We start from the raw sequence: 22,799 nt of genomic DNA, 5'->3' as shown, positions 1-22,799 counted from the left end.
GCTGCCACATGTCGATTCTGTCTCTACCTCCCCATACCTAGCACAGTGCGGTGGTTCGTAACTATTTATTGAATTGAAATGAATGGCGCTGCAGCTGAGACAGTAGAAGCTCAGAGAGGTCAAGTACCTTGCTTAAAGACACACAGCTAGTCGGAAAGAGACTGAATTCAGGATTTGAACCCAGTCCATCTGACTTCACTGCATTATATGAGTCCTGCATTCCAAATTGAATTTTAAAACTTCAGTTACTAGAAGGAGTATTTCACATAGCTATACTATAGATTGTTGAACAAGGGAGAACTGCCTTGGTCCAGTGGGGGATCAGGAAAGCCCCTGTGTCATTGACGTGTTGGAACTGTGTAGCCCGTTAAAGAGGTTTGTGAGGTTTTCCTGACTGATGCTTGTACTAAATCCTATATAGTATCCTTGTCACAGGGCGGTGAGAATGGCCAGTGACAGGAGAGAGCAGGGGTCCGTCACCTCTGAAGACTCTCCCTATTCGCCTTGCATTATGGTAATTGACCCAACCTGCTTTGTGGTCAACCTCTAGTGCCCTTTTGTCACCCATGCACAGTGTTTGCAAGCACAGGATGTACTTGGTCTGAGGAACTGAACATGTTGGGAAAGATGGCCCAGTTCAGCTTGATTCAGCCCAAAGCTTGACTGATAGCTGAACTCACAATGAGATTCCCCAAGCACCAGCTTAAACAAAAAAAATCAAACTCACAAACCCCCTCCATACTCCCCAAAACAAACAAACAAATTGTACAGCTCTTATTTTCATCAGAGATTTGGGTGACAATAAAGTGGAAATGTTGCCAGAACCTGTTTGGATATGGTTTACAGCCCAAATATATTTGTTGCATTTGGTGCACTTTGCAGAATGGCACTTGACGTTGGTAGCCTACCGGTAACACCACACCCCATTTCTGAAAACCTCTTTGGGATATGGAATCCCTAAAAAAATCCCTACAACTGTGGATGACTTCGCAGTGTGGAAGTCTGATATGTTTTATTCCAGACACACCTTTTATTTTTTCTTCCCCAAAGAGGCCTATAGCAATTTTACTTTCTCTTTTGTGGCTCATTGGGAAAAATGATGGTATTAACCAAAGGGCATTTGTCAAACTCTTTCCATTTACATTATGGAATGATTAATGTTGACTATTTCTATCTATGAAGCTAAATCTTGCGTATTTGCCCCCTTCAAGTACAAGTTCCCTTAGAAAAGAGGATAAGCATGTTATGTTCTGCCTGGCGGTGATGGGAAAAGGAAGAATTCACACAAGAAAAGATACACTTGTGACTCTTACTTCTGTATTTGGCTGCTCTGTTATGTAACAGATGGCATACCACAGGCATTAACTTCCTTCTTTATTTAAAGGGACTTATGCACCTTGACTGGTTCACCAAGGGGCTGATCAGGTGTGTGTTCATATTTAATCATAACAAAGTAGGCAATATGTAATGACTACTCAGTCATAGTGTCCAAAGATTTAGGTCAAAAAAGGATGAAAAATGGCAACTCCTCAATTTTTAGCATTTGGGATCTGTGGAAACCAGAGACACCCTGGGCACCCCGGTATGTGCAAGTCCCTCTATCAAGCAGGACAGCAACTGGAGGTCAAGTTCTTATATGGATTCTAGTAGCCAAGGAGACAATGAGCTACAAACACATCTTCCAGTTGTGATTTTGGGTTGGAACCCAGTTTCTTAGAGTTTAAAGAGGTAGCTATTACTGAGACCCACACACCAGCTCTGTCTGACAGCTGAACTCACCGAGTCACATCCAGGAATGGTTCAATAAATACTGCAGTAAGGTATTCACAGAGATTATTTTTTTCTTTTCATATATGTATATATTTTAACCTAAAGAGATTTCAATGGGAATTCTAATACAGTTCCATTGTAATTAGGCTCTACTGGGGTAAAACTTGAAAATAGAGGGCCCACAAGGTCAGTCTTCCACTTCCCTTTTTATTGGTCGATGGGCAGCAGCAACTTTCTATCTTAGTCTTTTCCTTAATCTTTTATGCAGAAAGCTGTGTCCCTACTGCTTTGTTTCATTCTTCTTTGTCCCTCAGATATAAGATCAAAGGCCCAGTTCAGGTCACTTACCCTCACTCCACCGAGCTACTGTTCTGATTAGTGTGAATATTCATTAGTGTCCGCCAATATCCGATGACAAATTAATTGTATTACTCTGAGGACTCACGTCACCTTGTAGACTTCATATCAATTCAGACTCTTTAATTTTGTTCATCTCATCTCTTCAGATAAACAGTCTCCCCCAACTAGCTCGCTATCTCTGTCACCAAATGCCACTGACATTCAGCATTAAACCGAAGGAGAAGGAGCAGAGAGCCTGTCTCTCACGCATGCTGGAATTCCCTGCAGGGCTTTGCACAGCTTGTGTGCAATAGATGCTCTGAAAGAGTTCATTGCGGGAATGCAGGAGAGAATGCGGGAGGCAGGTGACCTGGCTTTCAGTCCTCTGCCACTCACTAGTTGTGTGGCCTTGGACAAGCCACTTGACCTCTCCAACCTCTCCTTGACCTCTCCTTGACCTCTGCAAATAAGTGAGGGGCCAGATGTCCCCCCTTTTGTATTTCACAGTTCGATCAGATCTTCACCTTCACTTACTTTCAGCATCTTCATGACATAGGGCTTGTAGATGTCTCCTAAATCCCTAAGGATGCTCAGTAGGCATCTTCTTTCTAATTCCTTCACATGCTATCTTTAAGCTGGGACACATAAGTTTAAAGAGAAAAGGTAAGAAGACAGACCAATTCCAGTAAGAGGAGAACTTGTCATATCTGAGAGGTGTTTACCAAAGGTTACTATTTTCAGAAAAAAGAAAAGGGGAGCTTTTAATTAAAAGAATACTGTAATACTGTAATGACTGTAAAAAGAATACTGTGGAATAGTGTAGATTATGGAGGAAGGACTAATAGAAGAAGAGAGAAAGCAGACCATCACATTGTCTATTATCATATTCTAGGAAAGGAGAGATGATGATGAGACTCTTACTCCAAGCCGGGGACTGCTAATTCCTTAGCATGCCCTCATGCGACCCTACAGGACAGGGTTTCTTGTTCCCATTTTCTGGTTAAAACTGAGATTTAGAGAGACTGAATAATTTTTCCACTGTCACACCGGCAGTGGCAGAGTGGTGATTAAAACTCAGCTCTGTCTGATGTCACAGCCCATGCTTTGGACCACTCTCCTGGCCTGACTGCAATAGCATTTGGTTCGAGAGGCATTTCCTTTGGAAATGGTGTACACCCTTTTGAATTTGCTGACTAAGGAACGACTTGCAGTATGGACACGAATAACTCTGAGGCATTGTCTCTCTTGGAAGATTAGGGGAGGGTAGTATGATTTCTTTGAATTTGAAATGTCAGTTGAATACATCAACTGAAAATATAGGTCTGGAGTTCAGACAACAGGGCAAAGAAAAAGTATAGCTTACTAGAATTATAGATTCAAGAGCCATCTGCATAGAGATGGTTCCTTAGACCAGGGGAATGTGAAAAGCATTGAGTATATTTATGCAGCATCAAGATATCTTCTCTTCATATTTGTAAATCATTTGAGGCCAGCAAACCAACATCAAAAGGAAGACAATTGCGTGAATTAAAAATACCATTTCTGACTTTGACATTCCTGAAAAAGTTGAAACTATCATAAAGAATTACTAGTATGTTATTTTGGTATACTTTCTTTATATTACTGTGTAAACAAGCTGGAGTATTTATAAGGAGAGACATTTCCCCTACGTTCAGCGGATATCATGACCTTTATATCCATATCGAGGCCTGACAGGCAGAAGTTAACTTATTGACAGAATGGGACAGAGTCTTTTAAGGTAGCCTAGTCACAGAAAACCTATAGCAAGTATATGTATTATGGAATAAATTATACTTTGAATAATTTTGAAGGAAAGACACCAGTTGCCTCTGGGACTCTTTTTAGAATTATAGTCTAGAATTCTGAAAAATGTGTTCTCTTTTTGCAAAATGGTATGTGGTGGTTAAATAATGCATTGTTTTGAATTCTTAACAAGAAATAAAGCTTATTTTTCAGCCATCCGAAATCATCTTTTTTTTTCCTATAGGGAAGCATTAAGGATCTATTATTATTCATTTAATGGCCTTTCTCAAGGAACTTCTGAGGAATATAATTCATATCTCTCGACATGAGTAAAGTATTAAAAGGGAACATTCATCAAAATGTAAGATAAACAGATAGATTTGCTCCGTATTTAATAAAACTATAGAAAGTGGAAATATTTTTCCTGAGGGATTTTTGATTGCTTTAAGTGGCAATTATAATAGGGAAATAAAAAAAAAGACAATTTCTGGGATGGGTCATGTCAAACCAGGTTTAAATACATTTCAGGAAAGTTTTTAAGAGGGAAAAGTAACCATAAAAGAATACATTTTGAGGGCTGGCCGAATGTGCGTTGGTTAAGAGCTGGCTTGGGATGCCAGAGGGCCCCAGTTCAGATCCCATGTGTGAGGGCCAGTGACACTGCCCTCTACAGCTAAGATGCTGAACAACAGCTCAACCTGGAGCTGGGCTGTTGTGAGTCGGCGATGGCAGGTAGGTTGCCATGGGCTACCGTGTGTAGCCAGCAGCCAGCGTGAGCGGCCAGCAGCCGCAGTGAGCGGCCATCCAGAAGCTGGCGACTGATCTGCCTCGCCCGAGAAGAGCGCAATGATAGTGCCAACTTGGGCCAGTGAAGCAACATCCTCTACAACTAGACTGAAGAACAAAAGGACAGCAACTTGTCTGTTCCCCTTCCCTCAAGTCCCCAAATAAAAAAAAATAAATAAAAAAAAGAATACATTTTGAGGACTTGTGTGGAAAGTGAGGCAAGGCAGTCCCACCTTTGTTCTAGAAGTGAGTGGTCAGATTGGCTGGTTTCTCCTGTACAACCCAGATCTCTTCAAGGCATGGGATGAGCTTAGGCTGCTCTCCTCACTGCCCAGGACCCACAGGATGAGCTGAGCACAACAAGGGAAAATCTGGTGTTCTTAAAATTAGAAAATTGCAGACACAAGGAGATTTCAATTAGCCCTATGAGTAGATTCTGACTTGATCAGGCTCTGGGACACTTGGCACAACCATTGATTTTATCGCAGCTTATTCATGAGAATAGTTCATGTACATTGCTGTATTCAGTACTACTACAAACTCGATTGGCCTTCGCTGTCTCTTATCGTTATTCTTATCAGTGAGTAAGTCATTGCCAAAGAGATGCCTGGCTCACCATGCAGTCAACTGCTGATTTGTAATTTTGGTAATTTCAACATTCTTCCAGCTACATTCAGTCCACCTCCCTTATTTTACAGATGATAAAACTGGAACCCCAGGGGGATAAAGAATGTATCTAAAGTCACACAAATAATTAGAGCCGGAATTAGCCTGGAACTCAGGCTTCTGAATGCGAAGCTCCTCCTGTTTGATGGGGGGTGTATTTTCTGATTGATTAGTTCTCATCTCGATTATGGAGGTTTCTGTTCTGAGATGTCAAGGTATTTTCTCCTTTTATATTACTAATAGCAAGATTGGATCAACTCCCTAGAATAATGTGTATTAGATCTGCCTGGATGTATGGTTTGTGATTTTTTTTTCTTTTTTTTTTAAATACATTGGATTGTTTAGATGCATTTTATTTTCCAGGAGCACTGGACATAGGTAAAAATGACAAAATGCAGTGGAAAGAAGCTAGACCCAGAAACATGGATTATAGTTTTGTCTTAATCACTGTCCCTGTGGAAGTCACTTAACTTCATGGCATGTCAGCTTTGCAGCTGTAAAACAGAGATCCTAATTACCTACTTAAATCCCTCACAGGCGTGGTATGCGGATCAGCGAAGTTAATGACATGATGTAAACGTGTTAGGCGAGTATCATAGACTTCCTATAGGTAACAAAGCTGGAGGAGTTTCAAAAAGGATCACCTAAACTTGTGGGAACGTGGTGGTTAGACTGACCGAATGATAAGCCTGTTGAGAGGTGTTCATACTATTTGCTTTGGGAGTATCTCAGCGGCTGGCTGACTTCTTTCTATACCATTGATGACTGTGAAGGCGTGGTGATAAAAATAAACATCCTATTTATTTTGTAACGCAATGCTGATGAAACACATCAGTATGAGTTTGAAAGAGCAGTGACTGCAGCTCATTATTAACCTTATGCCGGATTTTCTAGCATCCTTAGGAAGGCTGGACAGAGCTGACTCATTTCCCTCGCACATCGTGTTCTCATTTGGCAAACAAGAACACGCTGGGCTCCTGAAAGTTGAGACGTGAACATTTTCTATTAATTTCAAGGAACTTGTACATTGTTTGCACAGCTGTTCTGTCATATTCCTCTTACAGGAGGCAGAAATTACTTTAAAATCCCTCGGTAATCATAATGATGCAAATAATAGCTCTAATTTATCAGTCTTCATTTTATGCCAGTCACTGTGCAAGGATGTCATAGGCTTTAATGCTCATGCTCTAACCCCATGAAAGGTGGGTATTCTTATTCTTATTCTTACTTTACTGAATAATATCCTAAGAGAAAGAAGATAAACCATATTATAGTTTACATGTCTCAGTTTCCCTTTGGACCGTGGTAGGTTTGCTTGTATCTCATGTTCCCCCATGACTGTTCTCTGGGCTAAGCAGAGGCAAGAATTATAAATTCCAGCCAGCAGGTAAACTGAGACAAAATGGAATTAAATAACTTGCTGAAATATACGTCAAATCTACAACTGGGGCCTTAATTTCACCTGAGTTATTTTTTCACTAGACCAGTGGTTTTCAAATGAACAAACTCAACAGTTATACGCCAGACATGTGCTGAGATACAGGGAGAAAAAGCCATAGCCCCTATTTGAGTGGGGATGCATTCAAATCAGAAATCTTTGAACAGGCCTATCTTTGGGGTCTTCCAGAACCCCATTCTCCCCTTTCCTCTGCCCGTCAGTGTATTCATACCACTTAACAGAGGCTTAAATAGTTAAAATAATTGACCATCACCAGCATTTTTTGGGCACTGTTTAAAGTGTCCTACCTGTATTATTTAATCCCTGTAGCACCATGGAAAGAAGGGTGATATTGTTTTTCTCTTTTCTTTTTTTGGATTGTTTGGTGTATTTTTTTGCCAGGGAAGAAAAGAAATACAGAGGGGATGACATGCAGAGCACATGAGAGGCAGAGGGTAGGATAGACTAATTTGCACGTTCTAAAGGCAGCCATTCTGGCTCCTACCCCATATGGCTTCTTGGTTAATGGGCCTCGTTGTTAGGTAGCAGCTGGTGATTCCAGCTTCTCTTTTGCTCTGTGCTTCTGCAGACTGCAAGGGTGGGAGAAGTGAAGGGTACAGGGGGTTTGGAGGAAAGGGAAACCCAGGTTTTCTGCCTAACCTGGGATGATTACAGGAAAGTTATAAAAAGGCTTGGCAGTAACAGGCAGGAATAGTGGGCTCTGTGAATGAGGAGATTTTTGATTTTCGAATCCCCTTTATGAAGTAGCTTCATGGTGATACTGAGAATTCAAACACTCAACTTGAACTATGTGGCACATTGGGAAATGGGGTGTTAAGGAAACTCTTGAGGACTTGCAGAGGAAAAGTTTCAAAGCACTTAGCTAGAATCATGACTCGTGTACCAGTGTGTTCCATAACTAACTAAACGCTATTCTTGATCTATGTTAGTCTAGTCTATGTGGCGTGATTTCTTTCACATAATTGCCCTCTAAATCTCTCGCATGTGATCCTAAACGTCCAGCTGTCCACCGAGCCCTGTTGCTGAGCTGAACAGACCACGGCACTGCTTGCCTGGTAAGGCACAGTTCCTTATCTGTTAATAGTGGAGCCCCTTATGTATGTGAGAGCTTCAAAAACATTTAATTAATGAGTAAAAGTAATGATTAAAAAAGAATTTTGGGGGCATCAGTATTGCATTCAGCAGTTGATAGGGTGTCTTGATACATTGTTTTGCCTTGCTGACTGTGGAACTCAAAAGTAAATTCTAAAGAAGGAAAGTGCTTCGTCAATCACATCTTGTTACACCAAGAGCCCCACTTCTCTGCTTACTGTTAGGCCAATAGATGTCAGCACCTCATTTCCAGCAAGCACCTCATCTTCTTGACGTGTTGATCTAACGCGCCTCATGGATTACTAGTCAGTTTCTGAAACGTGCTTCTCCACCTCAGTAGTAACTCAACTGATAGATAGTACTTCGTTTTAAAGTCTGTTAGAACACCAGAAGGATGTTTCATTTTTAATTGCCGAGGGCATGATAAAATAAAACTTAATTATATAATTATTCTAATCACATCTCCGTTCTGTGCATTCTGAATAGGAGACTATCATTAATAGGGTCATCTATTTGATACTATACTAGCTCCTTGAAACATGTTCAGTGGACTTCTGTAATTTAGTCTTAAAATTCCTTTAAAAATTTGAATTTTATAAGTATGTTTTGCCTGATTCATTTATGCATTAAGAAAGCATTAAGCGAATAATATTTGCCAATCTTGGGTTACATTGTTTAGAGGCTTTAAAATACTTTAAGTATCAGACTCCAGGAAATTATGATGTAAAATTGCATAGTTCAATGTTACAGAATCCTTGGTTATTTTATCACTCAGTATACAAGGAAATATTGAACATGTTTGTGTGCCTTATAAATAAATGTTTAAAGGTCACTCAGGCTGTTGATAAATGATTGCATTCTGGCTCACTCTCTTTAGTGACAAGCTATTCAGAATAAAGTTATTATATTAGAAAATAACTAATGGCACAATTTTCTAAGGGTTAGATCAGGGAAATAGTTCAGGGAAAAAAAGCTAACGTTAAAAACCAAAAGTGCTTGGACTTTTTTTGCTATTTAATATTGTTGAAATCCTTTAATAATCTTGTCCAGCAACTTTATTTTATAAATTAACCAAACCTGGAGACCAGTTGTTTAATCTGTAATTTCCTCACACCTCTAAACTCTTACATAGTCACGCACCACTCAGCCATGGGGATATGTTCTGTGGAACGTGTCATCAGGCGATTTCATCATTGTGCCAGCATCACAGAGGCACGTCCACAAACCTAGATGGTGCAGCCCACTGCACACCTGGGCCGAATGGGCTGCCAACCTCCACAGCAGTTACTGTACTGGATACTGTAGGCAACTGTAACAGTGGTATTTGTGTAGCTAAACATGTCTAAACATAGAAAAGGTACAGTAAAAATGCTATGTAAAAGATAAGAAACGGAACACCTGTACAGGACTCTGAGCATGAACAGAGCCTGCAGGACTGGTGAGTGGTGAGTGAGTGGGGAGTGGAGGTGAAGGCTGGGACGTGACCGTCCACCACTGGAGGCTTTAGAAACACTGTTCACGTAGGCCACAGTAACTTTATAAAACAGCATGAGATTAAATCAAGCACAAGAGAAAGCGATGCAGTCAAGACAGTCGGTATCCACGCTATGTATGAGGCTGCTGAAGGGTAACGGCATACTGTTTTACAGCAAACATTTTTAGAAGTAGGAAGAGTACACCAACATGACGATACAAAGTATGGTTTAGTAAGTACATAAACCCGTAACTTAGTGGTGTGTTACCATTACCCAGTATTATGGATGGTACCTAATTGTGTGGGCTGCACTTTCATACCACTGGCAGCTCAGTGTGGTCGTCGGCCGCACACTCAAGAGTCAAGTGTTGCACTGAGACGTCTCAGTGGCTACGTCGTTTTGGGGGCTGTGATGTCTCAGGGGCTGCGATGTCACAGCGGCTGCGATGTCACTAGGTGACAGAAATTTGTCAGCTCTTCTATAACCTTATGGGACCACTGTCTTTTATGCTGTCTGTCACTGACCAAAACTTCATTATGCAGCGTGTGACTGGAAGTAAGATTTGAAGTGACTTTCAAAGACCTGAAGCCCTCAACCACATCCTAAGTGATAGGATTAGATTCCCTAGAGAGGTGGAATCCAGGCCAGGGCATTTTTTTTTCTTTTAAGCTGAGCCATCCTGCCACCTGTTGGCAGCTCAGCGGCTGCTCAGCTCGGGCCGGGAATCGAACCACTGTTGCTCAGAACTCTTGAGCGAGCTCTTAACCAACTGAGCCACTCGGCCGGCTCCAGGGCATTTTTTTTTTACCCCCTACCCCTCTACCCACAGGTGATTCAATGTGGAACAAGGGTGAGAACTGGCGATGGGAACCTTATCTCTTATTCCAAGAGCAGTGCATTCTCCTGGGCATCTCTGGGCCTCTCCTCCATTCTCTATTGTGTCTCACAGCTGCTTGCCTTGACGAGTCATTGCTGTTTCCGTGGAAAAGTCAATTTAGTCCTTTCACTTGAGGATATTAGTGAATATATATACTTGTCATTTCTCTTAAAAAAAATCATCTTGTTCTGTGTTACTTTAACTTGGGTTTTCTGTTCTCTCTCTCTCTCTCTTTTTCTTTCTTTCTTTTTTTTTTTTTTGCTATCTCTATCCCATAAATGACAACTTTGACTTCTTAGAGCATCCGTAATTCTAAAATATGAACAAAAACCTGAGTTAGTAATGTTTGAAACAAGCTATAAATTACACATTAATAATATGACCTTAAGATCAAAGTACATATGAAATCAATATTTAACATCCTGGTTCATAGCTCCATAAACTTATAATCTCTCTTATCTCTTTAACAATAAAAGTCTATGTGATTAACTATAAAGCTCAAAATTCTCCAACGTGTTGCATAATTTTCGAAAATTATGTTTATCTGACATTATAAATGTAAACTATAGATTTAATTGTAATTGTATTCATTTATACTTCTCAAAAAGGCAATCTGAGTAGATTAAATACTAAATGACAACAGACTTGTCAATAATTATTATGACACTTTTTGCTGGAGATCCCCATTAAGCTTAGGGCCTCTTTACTGTTAAAAAAAAAAAGCAACATTGAACCCTAAACCATTTAGATACAGCTTATATCATAAGAAGAAACCTGGACAGTTGGACTTGCTTTGTTTAACATCTGCTTAGGTTATTTTTTTTCTCTAGTTAGAACTTTCTGTTCACTTCACTGCTTCTATCTTCCATGATTTTCTTCCCTAATCTTTTTCCCGCTGATTACTTGGTGGGGTAACAGCCATCAACATCCCTGTATGTCATCATTTCTACCTGCATTAGTCCTCCATAAACATCCTCTGTGTATTTGCTTCTGCTTTGTGTTCACTCTTTCTAAGCTCCCCTTGCTTACCTGGGGATGGAAGTGGTGCCAGTGTGGTCTGATGGAGGTCTGGCAAGGGCAGAGAAGGCCTGGAGCTGTCTTGACGGACTGCGATGCCACTTGTCCTCTGCTTTGAAGGCCAAGGACAGTGTACACTCCACTTGGTGTTCAGGTTTACACAAGTCCTGACAGACTGAGTAGCGATAACTAAAATCCAAACAACACGTAGGTAGACCCCAGAATGACAATGTAACAATTTACTATAAGAGACAAACTGTTATGAGAATGGAGGAGCTAAACACCTGTATGGGCAACTCATACACTTCCTGTAGTCTGTGGCAAAACCTGGCAGAAAATACCTTAACACGGGGACTAAAGTGAACATCACCAATAACAGAACAAATCGACATCAGTGCCCCCCCCCCGATACAATCACTCAAGAAAATGAGAACATCGCTCTGTGCGTAAAGGCAGAAATGTAATAAAATCATAAGCAAATGTCAGGTAAACCCAAACGGGGGGCCATTCTGTCACGTAGGTGATGTATGTTATTCAAATGTCATTGTCATGAAAATCTGAGGAGCAGTTAGTTCCAGATAACAGGAGGGCAAAGCTACAGGTAAACTGAGTTAATGCTTGGTCCGGGATTTTTGTTGTTGTTATAGAGGACATTACTGGAATAACTGGTCAAATCAGAATATCTGCAGAATTAGTGATAGTATTGAATCAATGTTAATTTCTTGATTTTGATAATTGTACCTGGGCTAGAAAAGAAATACACACTGAAATATTTAGGGGTGAAGGGGCATTATGTTTGCAACTTAAATCGTTCAAAAAAAATTAGAGGTGAGGGGAGCTAAGGAAAGGGTAGAGCAAATATAAAAGACCAATGTAACATTTGGGTGAAAAGTATACAAGAATTCTTTGTACTCTTCTCGCAGCTTTCTGGTCAGTGTGAAATGACATCAAAATGTACAAGCAATCAGCATGGGGACTCAGTGCCCCACTCAGACAGCTGGGACCTGGAAGCAGGACACCTGACCTCCTTCTGAGGACCTCAAGGTCACAGTGTGACAGGGCACAGAAGGACCTGGTGTCTATTTTCCCTGTTCTTCTTGTTCTTTTCTTTGGGTACATAAATATAGTTATCAGTGCCTCCGTTTTCACCACTGAGAGAGCCCCAGCTAGAGTTGTGCCTTGTTCACATAGAGGGGAGCCTCCTGCACCCTGCTTTTATGTCGCTGCTTAGTGGTGTGGCTGGTCCCTCTAGGATCATCTCTTCATTTCACAGTGTCAGTTTTTCAGAGAGCCGTTCCTAACTGCAAGTTTTGGGGTATAAACCTTCCCTTCCCCCAGGGGGACTGAACACTATACCTGGCAACCCCAGCCGTCATTAAGCTGCTTTGATGTCTAAGACCCAGAGCTCCCTACAAGGTCTAACATCTTTGTTTCATTCCCAGTGTCTTTGTCCCTGGTCTAGTTTTGGGCATATGCGAGGCTTCTCCTTCAGCAGTTTTTATTCTAGTCCTATTACCCTAAAAGTAAATGCTTTCAGTGAGCAGACTCATGTACAACCCAGCAAGTGCTCTGGAAGTATAATGAACATTTCCATTTTAATGAGGTTTGATTAAAGTGCAGCCATCCTTGCAAATTATCTAAAATGACACAGTACCTGTCTTAGAAATCCAGCCCTGCCCCTGTGAGGGATGCACGCAGGAGAGCTGATTTCCACCCTCATTTCTCTTCCATAAAAGGGAAGCACAGCTGGATAAGCCACTTTAATAGCAGAGGAAGTCGAAAATTGATTTTTTTTTGACAGGATTACTGAGGAGAATGATGGGGAGTGGGTGGAACTGACTGAGCAAAATGAGAGATGGAAGATAATAGCCCAGCATGCACCGGGAGAGCTGTGCAAGACAGTGAAGTTGGGTATAAATTAGAATAACAAAAAATGCGAGCCCTGAAATTGTTGGGAGGGAAAGATACCATATTTATGTGGACTTTCACACAGAATTAGATGTGAGTAGCTTGACTCTTAAAATTTAAGTCTTTTTTTTTTGTGTGATGGTGACAGAAATCACTCTGGAAAAATGAAATGTAGCATTTGTCCAGTACCGTCTTGTGGGACATGGTACATTAACCTGAGAATGGTGATGGGAAGAATGCTACTTCTTCATCAGACAGTGAAGGAAAGAGAAAAGCTTTGATGTTGTCTCGGCTGAACCCGTGAGGACCAGACAAGAATAATGTTGCAGAAAGAAGGAGAGAGGGGGGATGCAGGGGGGGCTGGAGAGGGGGAAAGGCATTTTAATAGCTGGCACTTTGGGGAAACAGTTGTCTGAAACACTTTGCAAATTTGATATGAGCAGCACTCCGGGACAGGAAGTTCAAAACCCGGGAGTGTTAAATATTTAGGATTTGAATTAATCACATGGAATGGCTAAGAAAAAGAACCAAGTGGGACTGGTTTTCCTTCCACGCGTGAGAGGGGAGGATCCGCCTGGTTGGCCTGTTCTCAGCATGAGGAGAGCTGCCTTCTTTCTGTCCGTTGCGAAAATGTCTGATCCGTGATGCTGTGAGGAGGGAGGTACGGCAGGATGTCTGTCCTCAGCAAGGCTGGGCAAGGTCATGGCCATTTTTGCTCTGGGGAAACAGTGTTTCTTCAGACTTTGCTCAGCACCTTGAAAGCAACTCTTCAAAAGGCTGTTCTGCCTGTGGCCATTTTACTTCCATGGAGACAGAGGTGGGTTTACCCTTTGGCTTTGCTTTTAAGCAGGAAACGTTTTGCTCTTCCGTCCTATCATCGCATCTGCAGACCAACCTGCACAGGCACCTGTTTTCCCCTTGTCCTGATGAGCGGGTGTCCCTCTTGTATTCATGGCTGTTGTCTCCATTTGGGTGAGGATTTGGGCCACTTCCCTCACTTTCTCTGGGAATTCACATCGTATTCTCCTTTCAGTACTACCTACAACACGCAATGCCCGTCTTTACCCAGATCGCTTATCAGCCTACTAACAGGCTTTCATACCTCCTATTAAATTAGTTAAACATGGAGGCCATTAGACTGAACTGCTTTTCATACCTTAGCCACCTACACAGGCAATCCACAACCTAAGTCAGTAAATGCCTCAAGGTTAAGACATCAAAACGTAAGAACAGCCAATCCCAAACAGCCAACGAGCCCATTCCAAAACAGGCCAATTATGAAATGCTAGCCAATCAAATCATTTCCTTGCTTCACCTCCTCCTCTTCTCTATACAAGTCTCTCCCCTAACTGCTGTCTGTAGAGCATTCCTAACCACTTCTGATTTGTCAGTGCCCCTTTCAAATCAATTTTTTTTCCCTCAAGTAAACTTGAAGTGCTGCTGGTGGCAATGTAAAGTTCTTTAATATGCCTCAGTTTATCTCTGAACACACCGATGCTGAAAAAGCCCCCACTTGCATGCATGTTGCCCCATTTCTCAGCTCCCTGTGATAATCACATATGTCACCCTGTCACCTCCCACGTGATCCTGTCCCTCCCTGAAACACTTTGGTCACCTTTGTTAGTAACTTCCATGTTGCCAAACTTGATGGGTGCTTCTGTGCCTTTATTTTTCTCAATACTCGTCAGCATTTGGTACAATTTGCCAGGAACTTTCTCTTGACGAACACCTCAGCTGGCTCCCTGGGACCCACAGTCTCCTGGTCTTCCTCTTACCGACCACATTGTGTGACTTTCTCATTCTTTTTTTTGCTTCTCATTCCTTACCCGAGTGTAAAAGGTTGGAAGGCCGAGGCTCTTCAGGCTTTTCCCGGATCACTTTCTCTTCCCCTTCTTCCTCCATCCCCTCACTGTACTCTTCCTACAGAACCTCATCCAGATGACGACTTTCAATATCAAATGTGTACCATCGACTCCCCAGTTTATGCCTGTTGTCCAGAGTTCTCCAACAGGCTTCAAATGTAAGTTCGCTAATATTTCAAACAAAATTTATCCAAAAGAGAATTCTTGTTTTTCCGCAAACCCATCCCCTGCCCCAGCCCTTAAATATTCCCACCACTATCAATGGATTCACTATCTACCCAGCTGCTCAAGTCGAAAACCCAGGTGTCACCCCCTCTTGCCTCTCATCCATTTCATCACCGAATCCTGTAAATGCCATCTCCAAACGATTTCTCAGATCCTGTTACTTCTCTGTGTGTCCATTCCCTCTCTTGTGTGGGCTGCAACTACGTAGCCTGCCAGCTGGCCTCCCTGCTTCCACATCGGATAGGACCCCTCTCCACCAGTGCACTGCACACAAGTTATCTTTAAGTATAAACCTGGTCTGTCCTCTCTTGCTTAAAAAGCTTCCGTGACTTCTTGTTAAAGTTAGAATGCAATTTCACTCCCTCTGGGCCTTCAAGACTCCATTTAATCAGAGCCTTCCCTAGTTCCTCAGGTAAATGAGAGTATGAATATGGCATTATTAGCAAAAAGCCTGGTCCACCGTGAACATTCCACAGATCTCACCTGAGGATTGTACTGTTCACTTTTTAATCCCCAACAGCTAGTTTAGTGCTCAGAACACAGTAGGCTCTTATTAAATATTTGTTCAGTGATTAAGTAGATCAATTTAACTCATAGAGTTGTTTTGAGGATGGGACACAACATATGTCAAGTGATTAGAACAGTACCTGGTACAGTGTAAGTGCTCAATGATAAACTTTATCATCAGTACTCACAGAGCCTGCATATTTGGTAAATTAATATGATGAACTACACCCAGGGCTTTTATCTAAAACAATCATCATCTTTAATTGTCCCCTGGGTCCCACCTCTCCCATGTTATTAAGGACATGGCTCCTACAATTGTGTACCTTCGTCTCCCCTACCCTCTTTATCAGATCCCCACCAAGAAACACGCTAAAGCAATATTCACTTTAGGAACCTTTTTCTTCCAATTATCATCCCCCCTTTTCTTCTGCTTTTTACCATTAAACTCTTAAAGGAGTTGTTTACACTCTCTGTTTCTGATTCTCCCCCTCCAAATTTTCACCCATTCCAATCAAAATTTCTTCTCCGCCTCTCTGCAGAAGCTTCCTTTGTCAAGGTCATTAATGGCTTAGATATTGTCACATCAGACATTACATTCTTGGTTCTCAACTTCCTTAGCTAATCAGCAGCATGGACAGTTGCCCCTTCCTTTTTTTGGAAACACTTTCTTCACTCGGTTTCCAGGAAATCATTAATTTTTGTTTCTTCCTCTGCTTGATTAACCCACTTTTCCTTAGTGCTCCTTTGCTGGTTCCTCCCCATGTTCCCAAACTCTAGATTTTTGTCTCGGTGTTAGAACCTCACCTTCGTTCTCTGTATTCACTCTCCATGGAACCTCATCCAATCCCTTCGCTTTAAATATCATCTGAAAACTGATGATTCCCCAAGTTTATATGTTCACCTTTGACCTTTCTCTGGAACTCCATTCACACACTTGGCTCCTTGATTTTTTTTTTATTCAGGTAACTAAGAGGCATCTCAAATGTAACACGTTCAAAACCATACTCTTGTTGAAATCACTGTGGTGTACACCTGGAACTAGTATAATACTGTATGCCAACTATAATTAAAACAATAAAATAAGTCATGGGGATGTAATATACAGGATAGGGAATATAGTCAATAATATCATCATAATTAGACTTGTGATTATAAGGTCTATAAATGTTGAATCACTATGTTGCACACCTGAAACTGATATAATATTTTATGTCAACTGTAGTTAAAAAAAACAAGCAAAAAAACTGTACTCTTAATTCCACCCTCCTCTCACCCCCCAATCGTAGCTTCTCCCGAGTGTTCCCATGGGAATGGCAACTCCATCCTTTCAGTGGCTCAGATAGAAACCATTGTGTTCAGCTTTGATCCTTCTCTATTCCCTAGTCAAGCCATAAACAAATCTTATGGGTCTTTTTGGAAAAGATATCATGAATTCAACCACTTCTTTCATGTCAGCTGCCCTCTCCTTACTCCAAGCCAGGATCACCTGTCACTCTGATTATTATAACAGCTGCCTCTTCAGGCTGTCTGCTCCCACCTCTTCCATCTGTTTGCCACACAGCTGCCCCAGTGATCCTTTCAAAATGGTGTATCATCCCTCCACTGAAAACCACCAAATGGCTTTCCAGTGAAAGTCAGTGCTGAAACACATGGCCACCTCTCCCCGGGAAGATTTTGTGGTCCACCTTTCCTCTCTCACTCCATCCCCACTTGAGCCACACCAGGGACGCTGCTGTATATGGAACATGCCAGGCATTCTCCTGCCCGCAGGCCTTGGCATTTGCTCTTCCTCTGTCTGGATCATTCTTTCCCCAGACACATTTGCATAGCTCACCCCTTCGTCTGCTTCGTGCCTCCAGCGTCCCTCTCTCTGAGAGGGCTCCCGTAACCATCCAGTATAAAATTGCTCTCCACCTCATCACCATCACAACCACTCTTACCCTGTTTATTTTTCTTCATTTATACCCATCACACAATGACATTTGATACATTTGGATATTGTCTCTGGCCTCACTAGCTTGTAAGTTCTGTAAAAGTTTAGTCTTCTTTTTACTCCCTGAAACTAGAGTGGTAGGTATTAAAAATATCTGACAAATCACTAAATGGGCTAAATGGGTTAATCAGTTTAGGGGTCTAATGACTTCTAAGCCTTTCTATGTAAGTGAAACTTCTGCTTATTAATAGTAACCTGATAAAATTACAAAGCTCAGTCTCCTGGAGTGATTTGTATTGTAGTGGAAAGTGTGTTGAATTTCTTGGTGTCCCTCAAGTCTGGTAAGTCAACTGTTCCCTCCCTCTGTGCCCACGGCTAGCTCTATTGCCCAAATCAAACTTGATTTTTGAAAGACTTTCGTTCAACGTTAAGTCCACAGATTCCTGTGGGATTACTCGTTCTGTGGCTCCTAAACTCCCAGGCCCTCCTTTGTCAGCTCCTCCCAGTCACCTTCTAATTGACTGCTTAACATGGCCCTGGAGAGGAACATCTTGTTTGCAAGCAGGCCTCGCTGTGACTCAGCGGTGATAAACGTGCCTTTTGGCTTCTTGTCCTCCGGAGGCATCGGGCAGCTTGTTTCATTGCCTCCTTGGTTGGTGACCAAGTGCAGCCTGGTTTCCATTTGGGGCTCAGTTGTGCTTCTGATGTGATGATTAGGACATCTGTTGAAGGAGCACGGCACTCTTCCCAGGAACAGAACAAAACTATAAAACAGAAAACCTCCCAAGGGACTCTTATTCTAAAGCCAAGCCTATGCACGAGCCTTATTTGTACAATTGGGATTTAAAAAACAGCAGTACTACCTGCTTTAGTCTTGAATATTCTTCCTCTTTCTCTACTTTTTTCTTTTCATGAACCAGATCTATGGAACCAGTCTGCCTCGTTTCCATGTACCTTGCATATTAGATGAATCCTAAATTCCCATCAAAACCCTTTTCGAAAGAGTTTCATCCTTTTAGAATGTATCAAATCAGTTGCAATGATATAAGTTTTAAGAGATACTATCCACAGGAAACTTAAGTATTTGTGCTCCTCTTCTCCCAGGAAAATCTTATTACTGAGAATTAGTAGACATATATGCCTGAACACTTTCTAAATGTGGTAGAAATGTTTGTCAGCAGCGTAAATGCTGATGTTGATAATAATGTCAAACCTATAATTACACCATTTGTTTAGTACAACTTGTGTTCACATGGTCACGTGGTGGGTTAATTAATATGTGAGCGCTGACCTTAACTACCATCTTGCCTTTAAAAATAAACCTGTAAGAGGTGCTTAACTTCTACTAAAGCAAATATAAGGTAGGTTTACTTGTGCTAATTCGTAAGTGGTCCCCCTACCATCAGCTTTTCCCCTATCTAGAGCATCTTGCTTAGCTAGGTAAAGCTTCTTAAGAAATTGTTTTCTCATGTTATGTCACTATCAAAAGACTGTTTTACATTTCCAATAGAAACTAACTGAATTACACACACACACACACACACACACACACACACACACACACAAACACAGAGTACCTATTCTATAAGAGGCAGTGGGCTAGGCTAGCAGGAAAGTACAAAAATAAATAAGATAGGGCCCCTGTCCTCAAATACAGTTGCGTAAGATCTAAATTGAAATCTTTACACTTGATGGCTTTTAAAATCTGATCATAACCTATTTTAAAAAATTTAACTCCCACTGAACTTTTCTAAGCTCTCTACTGAAGCCTAAAATGTTGACTTGTTATTCCCCATGAGCATGCTTTGCGCATCCTTGATCCTTACCGAGGTCCATAGTTTTCTTTGCCCATGTTCCCCTTCCTTTCCTTTAAGGCCACTCTGATCACAGCCTTGTCTTAGAGCTCTCTGACCCCTGTCTACACAGATCGCCCCTTCATTTTGGACCCATGCATTCCTTTGCTCGTCCACTTTTTATTCCTGTATCTTATCTTCCAAATTGACTGTGACCTTTCTAAAGACAGGAACCACGTCTTGTTCATATTTATATGCCTCACACATACAAAGTGTTCGATATTTGTTCCCTTCTTAGAGTCCATAATTTCACGTTCTTTTTTCCGTAAGTGGAACTCTTAACATTCTGAGTTCTTTTAACTTTCTATGTTGCTGGGCCTTTAATGTAAAAAATAAAAAGTCTCCAGATTCACTTAGAGAGGTATCACATCTCATTTTGGGAAATTTTACTGATGCGAGTACTATTTGTGATGTTTGTAAATGTTTATAAATGATCCACATTTCAAAATGAAACTGTTAAGTGGTAAGATGGAAGGAGGGTTGGCAGTCAGGCTCAAGTAGCACCGATTGATATTTCTTTGTTCCCAGTCTGGATTTTCGGTTTTGGAAGCTCTTCATTGATTCGTGCTAAACGTGTTCACAGACTTATTAATGTATAAAAGCAGGTTCTGCCCAAGATAGTGTGTTCTACTCAGGGAAAAAAAAAGCATTGTTTAGAAATTCGGTGAATAGGGTGGAAGCAAAGGAAATTGAACACTCAAAAGACAGCTTTTATCGAGCGATGATACTCTGAAGAGCTTTCCGTCTGTGATTAGCCTGAAATCATTATCTGGGCTCTTAACACAGGACTGGTCAATTTTCATTTTTCAACTCTGATTTTCCTAACTCTCTGCTTTGTATTTGCACCGATTACAACTTCACGCTCTCATAGCCTATTGCACGGCCTGTGTTTCACTCCATGTCACTTTTGACTGATGGCTTTCCAGCTGGTTTGCTCACCACGAACATACTGGGGAGTGGACGCCTTCTGAACTGGCCTTCAGGGGACAGCTAATCTGCTCTCTAGGTTGAGGTTTTTTACTATCCTTACCCTTGTCTAATTTCTGGTGTATACACTGCTTTTACACCATGCTACTGACGAGAGAACCTATTTCAAACATGATTTTTACATATTTATTGGTAAGGCATTTTATCTGTTGCAAGAAGTGATGTTTAGATTTTTTAAAAAGCAAATAACTTGATTTGCAGTCTTGCTTCTCAGCAGCTATTAGGACATTTGTATTTATAGCATGCTTTGTACAAAAAAATGAGTCAAGACTTATTGTCTCTAGTAGTGGATGATGATAAGACAAATTCAAACATGCAACTGTAACAATAAATGAAATAGTTGAGAAGTGGAGAGATGAGAACAACTCTTGTTAGTGTAAACTATGTTGATTATTTCTTTCTTTAGCAACAGTGCTTATCACCTAAAAGATAAACTCAGGAGAAAAATTTTTTCTGAAAATCTTTCAGATGTCAAGATTGGATATATAAATATTGATTGTGTGTTTCCGTTGGACATTGTGTTACAAGTCATCCCTGTTTTAGAACAGCTGATTCTGACCCTCCTGTAAACTATGTGTCATTGGCAAATGAAACAAAATAAATAAAATTAATCTTTGAGGTGATGCAGTAAAAGAAAAACCCCCCTAAATATAAATAAGACAGAACAGAATGTGCTTATTTAAAAAAAAAAAAAAAAGCCTGACTACAATTGTTCAAAGCCAACTGAGGAATTCCTTTTCAGGTCTCAGCAGGAGTCTTCCTCTGTTATATAAGACGTTTAGCAGTGTAAGCAATGAAGTCAGGTGGGAGCTGGTACTGCCAATACTGCAAGAGGCACTTCCTGTAAACGATGCACCAGTATTAATTGGTCCAACATGTACGCCTGCAATTTACATAGCATATCTTCTTTGAGTTCGTTTGACCAAAAGGAAGAATTGGTGATGTAAAGAGATCTGAATAAATAGGAGATGATTTTGTCAAAATAATTTTGAATTAGTTGTCATTACCCATTTAGCTGTCCTTGTAACATATCTTATAGTACTTTGTATCTTCACAAGTATTAATATCTTATTTCATCAAATAACTCTTAAGCCATTGAAAGCTCTCCACTTTCAATGAATTTTACTTCTTTATACTTCTCTTACGTATAGAAAAGAAATTTGTATGGATTCTGTATTAATATGTTTTGGGGCCGGCCGAGTCGCTCAGTTGGTTAAGAGCTCGTTCAAGAGTGTGAGCTCTGAGCAACAGTGGTTCGAGTCCCAGCCTGAGCTGAGCAGCTACTGAGCTGCCAACAGGTGGCAGGATGGCTCAGCTAAAAAAAAAACTATATCTATATCTATATATCTATATCTATATCTACATATGTATTTTTTGATTATATATAATATATACTATATATATAAAAAATATATATATAGTTTTGGATTTTTGATTGAGAAAGGAGATGTGTGGTTTAAAATATGATTTCTATACTATTTGAATTAGCAGTTTACAGAGACTAAGAACATAATTGGATACACTTTAAGTCTAATTTAAGTCTAATTTCAACATATTTCAATGTCTACCTAAGGACCTACCCTAGATGTTATAGAGCGATACCTCTTCATTTTCTAAATGCAGAAGTACTAGCTAGCAAGAGGCTCTAATTGCCAGCATAGTCAATAATAGGATTGATTTTATCATGCACATAAACTGATGACTAATGCATTGGCATTTGTTATATAGTCACATTCTTCACAGTTCAAGATGTTATCCATCATATAAGCTTTAAATTAGACAAGCATGTAGAAAACAAGTTAGAAAAAATTGTTAATAAAATGGCTATAATTTTTTTTGTAAAAAAAAAATCAGGTGATTTAAGTTAAAATTTAATGATTTTCATGAATAATTTTTTGAAAAGACAACAGAAATTAAGGGGACTGTTTTATTCCCCCCAAAAATCTGCACACACACAAACAAGTCCAATTCCATGGCTGTTTCTTCTTTACAGCACATACAAATTATGAGAAACAAGAAGCTTTGAATGATGATTGTTTACATTACTAAACATTCAATAATTTAGCAATGATAAATTATTTAGAAAGCAACAACTGTACTTATAAGACCCATAGAAGGAATACAGAGGAACTGAAAATTCCCATCTGTGTAAATTATTTTATTAATTTACAAATAATAAAAATGGTGATTTCTAAATTACTGTTGAAATATGGCCATTATTTACCATATTTATAGAAGAGAGATAAGGCCCTATGGCTCTCTATTGATGAGTTGAAAAA

This window comes from Hipposideros armiger, unplaced genomic scaffold (genome assembly GCF_001890085.2).
Source record: "Hipposideros armiger isolate ML-2016 unplaced genomic scaffold, ASM189008v1 scaffold_37, whole genome shotgun sequence".
NCBI classification, from domain to species: domain Eukaryota; kingdom Metazoa; phylum Chordata; class Mammalia; order Chiroptera; family Hipposideridae; genus Hipposideros; species Hipposideros armiger.
This window is presented reverse-complemented; position numbering follows the sequence as displayed.